Genomic DNA, 8,773 nt, shown 5'->3' with positions numbered 1-8,773 from the left:
ATGTAAGCCAGATTATCAGTCATTTATAATTACCTCTTGATCTGATCCTTCCGGGGAGGAAAGAGTGAACTATGCTCCCTTTGGAGGTGAATGAACCCTTCCTGTCTCCTTATTGCGATAGGGCTATAATTTTCTGAGTGCAATGCTTGCAGCAAAACAGTTCAATTATAATCCAAACGCAGGCCATTTACTTACTGGTAGGACGAGTGCCCTCAGTTCATACCCAGGAGGAATCAAACATCAAGTGGAGGCTGCCTCTGTTTTAAGCACCCGTGGCCAACGTCGTCGGAGAGGAATTGAGACTTGTTCAGGGTTCAGCCTCGCTGCTAAGTGAGGGCTCATGTTCAGAGCAAAGGGCACAGCGGGCCGGGGAGGGCCCACGCGCCTTCCTTGCTAATGGCTTGGAACCTGCAGTGAAGAGGGCCCGAGGTGCGGATCTGGCCTTTGTGCTCCTTCAGTCCAGACCTATGGGGCCTTGGAGAGCGGCCTGCCGAGCTGAGAGAACATGGCTCAGTGCCTCTGTGCTCACGACTGCGCCTGTGTCTCTCTAGAGGGGGCACAGATGAGTCCTGGGAGGCCCATGCTGTGGATTCCACAGGGCGGGAGGAAGGCCAGGGGGCACAGGCCTTCTGGCAGAAAATGACATATATCCGAAAAACGCCTTCAAAAACGGCAAGATGATTTGGGGCTGGGGACGCATAGGTCATTGATCTAGCGTTGTCCATCACCATCTGTGACACAGTCTCTCCCTGCGGGAAAATGTGCTCCACACACAGTGCACGGCCACCTGGAAAAGGGGTGGTTGTCACAGAGCCCAGGAGCCCGTGGGGCAGAACTCCGCGTCCCTGAAAAGTGACCTTTGGGGTTGCTGCTGGGGATATAGCTTCGGATGGCTTTCTCCTGTTTCCTCTCCATTCTTAGTAAGTGGGCAGAAAAGCGAGACCGCCAACGCCGCGAGAGACAGGGTGGCATCCCAGCGGCTGAGGGCGGCAGGGCAATGCACAGAGGTGGCTTTGGCCAGGCGGGGACACCCATCTCAGGGGTTTCGGACCCTCTGCTGCGGCATGGCCTTCTCCCTCTCTTCCAGAACTTACAGGGACTTCCTCAAGGAAGGAGGATGGGAGCTGAAGAAATGGGAGCTGCGGGAAAGGTGGGGCGGCCGGTCTGCAGGGAGCCTGCCTTCATCTTGGCTCCGCCCCACGATCTGGCCACGCCCACTGGAGGGCGGGACAAGCCCCCGGCCGCTGCTGAGCTGGTCGCTGCGTTTGCGGCTTCCCGAAGCCGTCCGGGCCTTGCTGGGCTTCCTTTCGGGCTGACTTCCTCCCCACCCCCGCTATGGGGTGGAGACAAAGGTGTGTTGCACTTTTTTCTTCTGTTTGTTTGGTTTTTGTTTTGATAAAGGTTGCCTAGGGGCAGGAAAGCCGAAGTGACACTGGGAGTGACACGCAGATATTTGTGGGTGTGCTATGCTTTTCCTTTCTTAACGGAGCGCCCTCCACTCCAGCCGCCTCCCCCGGGAACACTGCTCCTTTGTCCTGGCGTAGGAATCTATTTTAGCCGTGACCCCATTCCACTGCGATGTCATCACAGGGTCCTCAGAGGGGCCTGGCGGGAACTGAAGGTGCTTTTTCCCTGGCCACGCGGCAGCAGAGGATGTAGCCCCATGGCCGGGGTGCCCAGCAGAGACCCTTCCTTCTGTCATTCGAGTCACTTGAGGGAAGTGGGCTCGAAAGCATGGTGGGTGGGACGAGTCCAGACCCAGAGATTTGTCTGTCTTTCAGACTTTCCTTTTTCTGGAACAAAAAACCCAGGCAGGCAGCAGTCCCCTCTCTCAGCTGTGGACACAAGCATCCATCATTTCCCCTTAGGTATCAGGCCCCCAGGGAACCAGCTGTGGTGAAATGACAGGCACTGCCTCTGTAAATACTATTATTTTTAGCTATTTTGTTCTCTATGGACAAAGTACAATAGTCAGAGTGCATTCTTCTTGAAAGTAAATCTAGAGGAGCGATTTCTCTCCTCAGGGTTTCCAAGAGCCAATGGGAGGCAGAGATTGCTGATCCTTTCCCTTTTTCCTGGTGCTAGGATTCCAGTTGGACTCTACAAATCCAAGTACCTAGCTGAAAGACTACAACCCCCAGTTTCCCTTGTGCCTAAGTTCTGGCCAATGAGGCATAAGCTAATTTCTAGGGCAGTACTTCCCAGAAGGATTTTTTAAGGGAGTGACTCTGCTGGGGAATACCTTTTTTTTTTTTTTTTTTTTTTTTTTTTTCAACATCAGCTTTCTTCCTTCTTTTAACCTGCAAGTGGGACACAATGGCTGGAGTGACAGCATCGCTCGATCTTGTGCTGTGAGGTAACGCTGAGGCTGGAAGCCCCACGTTAGGTTGGGAATACAAGGGTCTCAGATCCCGAAGGCTGCAGTACCACCAAATTAGTCCTTCTTTTGGGCTTATGTGCATGAGTATAATAAATAAATGTCTATCTTAAGCCATGAATTAAAAGAAAAGGTTTTGTTTCTATTCTGTATGCTGTCTGGTCCTGTGACCGTCAGGTTGCCTGTGGGTGATCACTTTGTAGTCTGTTTGGGTATTGACAGAATCTGATTGCAACTAATTATTTTCCTGATTTTACTCTAGCCTTGGGGAGTTAGCAGTGCTGTTTTGTTGGCAACGACCACTCTCCTGGTTCTAGAAAAACTGGAAATAACCTGTGGTTATGCTTCCCTGTGATCAGCCACTTCCTGATCCAGCCCCTGACCAGGAAGGAGAGCTTCCTACCAACAAGCTAATCAGGAACATCAGGTACCTTTCTCTTTCTCCTTTCCTATTAGAATCCTGACTTGACTTCCTCACTTGCCATAAATTAGGATCCTTTATCATCTATGCATCTCAGTGTTGCTGGCAAGAATGAGGAACCAAGCAACACTTGTAAGTTAAGAGGCCATATCAACATATTTGATAATGGTGACAGGAAATTCTGGCAGTAATGGTATCTTCTCCATGGCTCTGGTGACGTAGCTCATGGGTCTGCAGATTTCTTCTGTAAAAGGCCCAGATAGTAGATATTTTAGGCGTTGCAGGTGACACATTCTCTATCCCAGCTATTCAGCTCTGCCATTGCAGCACATAGCTAGAAATCATAGCGAGAATATGGACAAAGGGGTATAGCTACGTTCCAATGAATCTTTATTGGCAAAAGCTGGCAACAGGCTGGATTTGGTCCACAGACTGTCGTGCGCCAACTCCTGATCCCTTTCTGAAGCAAGGGTTTGAGGGAGACGCCGGGTGCTCTTGATGATTGAAAAAAGACGCTGTGAAGTGACAGAGAGGGAGTGCATGCAGCCGCTGTGATGACGAGAGACCATGCACGTGGAGACCGGGGTGCTCTGTGATTCTGTGGGGTGCTTGGACTTTAGTAGGTCCGCGCAGCTGCTATACGGGAGATTTGGGGCATAGACACAGGGAAAAAATTTTTTTTCTTCTGAAAATAAGAGTAAGAGATTTTGTAACTAAAAGCATGATTGTCAGAATTTGAGCCTCTGTCAGATAGGACACGTGTCCAGGGATGTCCTGAGACCTGTATGTTAAACAGATCAGAGGAAGTAGGGCTGATGGAGCCCAGCCTGCAGCAGCTTCTCCCACAAACCACACGTGAGGAACTACACAGTTTGAACCAGAACCTCCTGACTAACCCTGGAAAAAACAACTCATCTTTCTTTAGGGGACCCCCACCTAGACCCTAAACTCCAGTGGGATGGGGGGTGATCAAGGGAAAAATGGCTCCAGTCAAATATTCATCCTTGTGGTACTATTGAAAAAGAGGTCTCAAGGGACCTTCTGAGAAACACCCCAGCCTGAAAGTTAGAGGGCTTTTTTTTTTTTTTAAAAAAAAAAAGAAACCCTCTGCCTCCACTTCTAACTTCTAAGGACCTTGGGCAATTTGCCTTATAATCCTTGCCCTCACTTCCTCCATCCACAAAATGAAGACGGTGAATTTGGTCCTTTTTAAGGGTCCTTTTAATTCTCAAATTCTAGATTCACGTGGTTTCTGCTGTCCCTCAACATGGGAGCTTTCTATGGCTTTGTGTATCTATGGTCACCCCCTAATTCCTTTAATTTGGGTACGAGTCTATTATAGCTCTCAAGAAAGGAAAAGATGAATTTAATTGTACAAATTTTGGTTAGACCTCATGATCTATGAGGTCACAGCGAGCTCACATTGAAGATGAATGAATGGATGACAGAGCAAAGCCTGTGTGGATAGACTGTGCTCCGTTTTTGTTGACTCCTTTCCAACCAGACTGCAGTCATCCCTTGTTGGGAGTCTGGCTTACCAACAGCCTGCAGTTAGCATTTAATGCTTAATCCCATATAGTGCTTTGTGTTATATTTCTAGCTTTGTTGCTTGCACACACTGGGCTCCTACGATGAGGCTACTTTGGGGAAGACATATGGAGATATGAAAAGCATACAGAGAGTTTCTTGTTTCATGGAATTTATCTGGGAAGGAACTAAGTTTTATTATACACATTGCAAATATAGCGTATAGAAAAATACATGAAAAGTACAAAAGAAGGTACTTGACAAAGAGCAAAAAATTAGATGCTTCAAAATTGCTCTTTATTATTTAGTCCTGCTGTGGGGACTAAGCACATTCTGTCTTTTCAGGACCACCTTGATTTCAAATATTCTGTCTATTGCTACCAAAATACCCTATGCGGAGCAGCATTTTTGTAGCACAGTAGCAGTCAAGCTACAGTTTCATTGCTTCCCATATATCCAGAAGTAGTCCAAAATATTTCTGTCAGATTGTGTTCTGATCTTTGGTACTGAAATAGGGACTTGATTAAGAAGAGAAGTGATCCATATTGGCAAAAGTTATAGGAGCGTCTTCATGGGCAAAGTAGGACTTAGATATAGAGAATGTTAGAGCTGGATGAAATTTTAGGAATTATGGAACCCAGTCCTTCTTCGTACAGGCCAGGGAGATGAATGGACATGTTCAAGCATAATTCTAAGGAGTCACAGAGTCAAGGGTGGAAAGAAAGGAAGGCTCTTGACTCTCAAGGCAAGATTTCCACTGTGTGCAGAAGGGCTGCCGGGATGGGCTGCCATCATTCATTCAAGGTGTGGTTACTCTATGCTAACTATCCTCCTGGTAGGATTAGTGGTGGACACTCAACCTTGTCCTTGCTCATGATGACGACATGTAATGGTACCTGCTAAGGGCCCAAATGGGATGTCTTTGGAAGATCAAGAGGTGGGAAGGGGCAGTGTTTGGAAGTGAAAGGACACAGTGGGGCGGCAGGCTGGGTAGAGAAGAGTGAATGGTGATTGCAGACAGTGTCAAGTGGAAAGGAGGGGACTTACTGGAATCCAGAATGAGGAGTAGGGGCTGGGCTGGACTGTCTAGGCAGTTTAGAGAGGCATCCGAACATACAGCAGAGTCAAAGTATCTAGTCTTAAATCCTGATTCTGACCTTGGTGTTAAGACTTAGTTTGCTCATCTTTGAAAGTGGTATGTTAATGTTACCCCTCTAAAGGAGGATCTAATGAGAAACCATATGAAATGGCATGATGCCTGGCACGTAGCAAGACTCAATAAATGTTTATTGTTACTGTTACTATTATTATTATTATTATTTACAAAGTAGTGGTAGTATTTGCCCCCTGAACAAAGGATTTAGCATCAAAATCAGGATCCCATCTTGGGAAGAAAGTTCTGAAGTGAAACTGCCCAGTGCTTCTGAGAGTAGTGGTATAATCCTTAGGAAGGAATGGTATAACATATAATGACCTGGAGATTCTGTAAGCAACCAGAGTGGGGACCAGCTCCCTCCCACCAAGGCGGATGAGAAATCTGAGTAGCACCAGGCGATGTGGAGGGAAGGAGGCAGGGTAAGGGAAGTGGAATAAGGGTTTGGTGAAAGAGCGGGGCTTCCACGTGGGCCAACCTGTACAGCATGGCCCAGGGGTCCTGCCAAGTATGCCAAGGAAGGAAGACCAGCATCCACAAGGATATGGGACTAAGAAACAAGCAAATTCTTGGATTAGACAGTTAAAAGATAAAATGATCCACTGTGGAAACTGAGTTTTGAAGTCTGAGTGCTTAAGGTTGTATTCACTTATTTACAAAATCTCTGGTGGCTCTTATGAAACTTGGGGTTTCCTCAAATCAAGTGTGCCTGTGATCACCTATGGTCCTTGTGAGATGCACAGATTCTAGATTCCAATTCTGCAGTATTGGAATTCTGCAGTATTCATGGTGAGACCCAGGAATTTGTGCTGTAATAAATCCCCAAGTGGACCCGATTAGGCGTTTGTTGGACCAAACTTGGAGAAATACTGACTGTGACTTGTTCTGAGCCTCAGAAGGGTCTTCATCTACAGAATATCAGTAATAATCTCATGGTGTGATACCCATTGTGGGTTGAGTTGTGTCTCCCCCCCCCCCCCAAGAGATATGTTCAAATCCTAACTCCTGCTGTCTCTGAATGTGACCTTGCTGGAAAATAGAGTTGTTGCAGATGTAATCAGGTTAAGATGAAGTCATACTGGGTTAGATCAGGTCCAATACAATGATTTATGTCCTTATAAGATGGGGAGAAGCAACTCAGGTGGAGGGCAGCCACATGAAGATGGCAGTGAAGATTGGAATGACATGTCTTCAAGCCAAGGGTAGTCAAGAATTGCCTGCAAGGAGCCGGTGCTGCAAGAGGCAAGGGAGGACCCTTCCCTAGAGACCTCAGAGGGATCATGGCCCCACTGACACCTTCATCTCAGACTTCCCGCCTCCAGAACTGAGAGAAAATACCTGTCTGTGGTTTAAGCCACCCAGCCTGTGGCATTTTGTTACGGCAGCCTGAGTGAACTAATACGTCACTCCATGGTATTCTGTTACAGCCTGAGGGAGATTTTCTCAGAGAGAAAAAGTATCCCAAACAATGATGAAGCTGACGTCCTCCAATTTTTTCCAGCTCATCTGTGTGCCAGGACCCCACAGGTGGTGAGCAGAGACAAGCACTTTCTGATCTGAAAATAGTGTTGTCTGACTCAAAAATTACCAAGAGCAGGAAGGAATTTCATGAATACTTCTGGAAAGATCTATCTCTTACCACTTGGGACACATACTTTGGGTTTCATCTCCAAGTTTGCTCTTGGTAAGAGATCTCCTTGGTCCAGTCTTAGAACTAACTACAGCTGGGAAAGGAGCAGCTGAGTCCTTGACCTGCTAAGAAATTCAGAAGCACCCTTTTCTAGGCTCCCATAACAATCAAACCAAAAAAAAAGGATGTTTCCTTTCCATCTTGGGAAGTCACCAAGGAATACAGCTCTGGGATTGGAGCTTAGAAAGATGGTCCCAGAACCAGACGTAAAGAGTGGAGAAGGCTGAGATGGAGAAGTGAGAAAATCAACCGAGGGAGGGTATGTCAGCTGGCTGTTTACTGCTGTTCACACCTGGGCTCAATCCTTCAGGGGCTCTCTGAGGACCCAAGGAGGATCCCAACTGAAAGATGGGGTTGGGCATTTATTCACCAAATCCCATTGGTTACGGATGCCATTGGCACATTAACTTCCCTGTGGGACCAGGTTGCACCTGAACTCAGGCTCTGTCACTTTCTGTGGTTTCAGAGAAAGTTCCATGGTAGCCAAGCAGAGTGATGGAGAGACATACCCATGATGCACAGGTTGGTGACATACATGGAACAGCTCACCAGAGCTGTGCAATCAGGTGGGCTGAAGGCATGGGCCAGGGTGCAGAATATTCCAGGCAGCTCAAACAGCCAGTACAAAGGCCCTGAGGTGAGGTCAGAGAGGCATTCAAGGACCACCAGAAGGCCAGTGTAGCTGAATGGAAGAAGCAAGGGAGAGAGCCATAGACGCTGCAGTCAGAGAGACAGTTGGGGGGTTGTCCTATGGGAAAGGTCTGGCTTTTGCTCTCTGAGGATGCCTATAGCATGGGCATGATGGGCATGATACTGTGCTGAGAATGGACTTTAGTTGGGGTAAGAGTGGAAGGGAGGCCGTTTCAATAGTCCAGGTGAGAGATGCCAGTGGCTTGTACTGGGGTAGGAGCAATGGCAGAGCAAGAAGTGATATCCATTCTCTGATTCTTTCAGCCACCCAGCAAGGCGATTCCTCTTTCTAATCCTCAGAGTTTCCATTATCTGGGAGTTTGAAATCGCTTAGTTTATAGATAAAGTACCCATGCATCTTATAGGTTAAAAAATTTCCATGACGTCTGCCCTTGATAAGGGGTAAAACTGAGTCCTGAGCCTCCGTTCTGCACTGCCCTTCCTCCAACGACCTCAGAAAAGCTTTTCCTTTTCATCTCCTGTGTCGTTAACCACTCGCTAGGAAGTACGTACTGACAAGGATGGACAGGACCAGCAAATGAAAAGAACAAAAAAGTCCATATGGTTCTTCTAACAGAGAGCTCTCTCTTCTCATCACATTCCAAGATGCTGAACAAACTAGATGCGAGACTTCAGAAACCATATAACAGCCAATTATTGAGTGGGGAAGCAATAATTAGAAAGGAAATGAAGAAAAAGGACGTTGGGGGCCGTAATGTGAAATATGACATTGATAAATCAAAGGAAGCCGTGAATTAGAGATGTGGATATTGCAACTGATTATCCGAGAAAACGCACATCCTCCCTTAACCTCGTCCATCTTGTTTGGCCTTTGTGCGGACAAAGAGAGTCTTTGCAAATTGCCAGGCCGCAGAATTGTGTCTCCCAAATATTTACTCGAAGAGGGTGGAGAGG

At 47.2% G+C, this 8,773-nt stretch overlaps 1 long non-coding RNA gene across 2 annotated transcripts in view; it reads left to right on the top strand.

The window, feature by feature from the left end:
• Window positions 1–1,212: 1,212 nt before the first annotated feature.
• LOC106506869 (uncharacterized) overlaps window positions 1,213–8,773 on the top strand; it is a 79,238-nt gene continuing 71,677 nt past the window's right edge. For both annotated transcript variants that reach the window (XR_014834354.1, XR_001302487.3), the window contains exons 1-2: window positions 1,213–1,352; window positions 2,640–2,804. This is a non-coding gene — a long non-coding RNA (uncharacterized LOC106506869). The remainder of the gene's footprint in view (window positions 1,353–2,639; window positions 2,805–8,773) is intronic.

The sequence above is a fragment of the Sus scrofa genome, chromosome 18 (assembly GCF_054392235.1).
Source record: "Sus scrofa isolate SSC_HxYL_T2T_F1_AM1 chromosome 18, Sscrofa_HxYL_maternal_Yorkshire_Landrace_v2.0, whole genome shotgun sequence".
Classification (NCBI taxonomy): domain Eukaryota; kingdom Metazoa; phylum Chordata; class Mammalia; order Artiodactyla; family Suidae; genus Sus; species Sus scrofa.
Note: the sequence above shows the minus strand (reverse complement) of the source record. Positions and strands in the feature narration are given on the sequence as shown.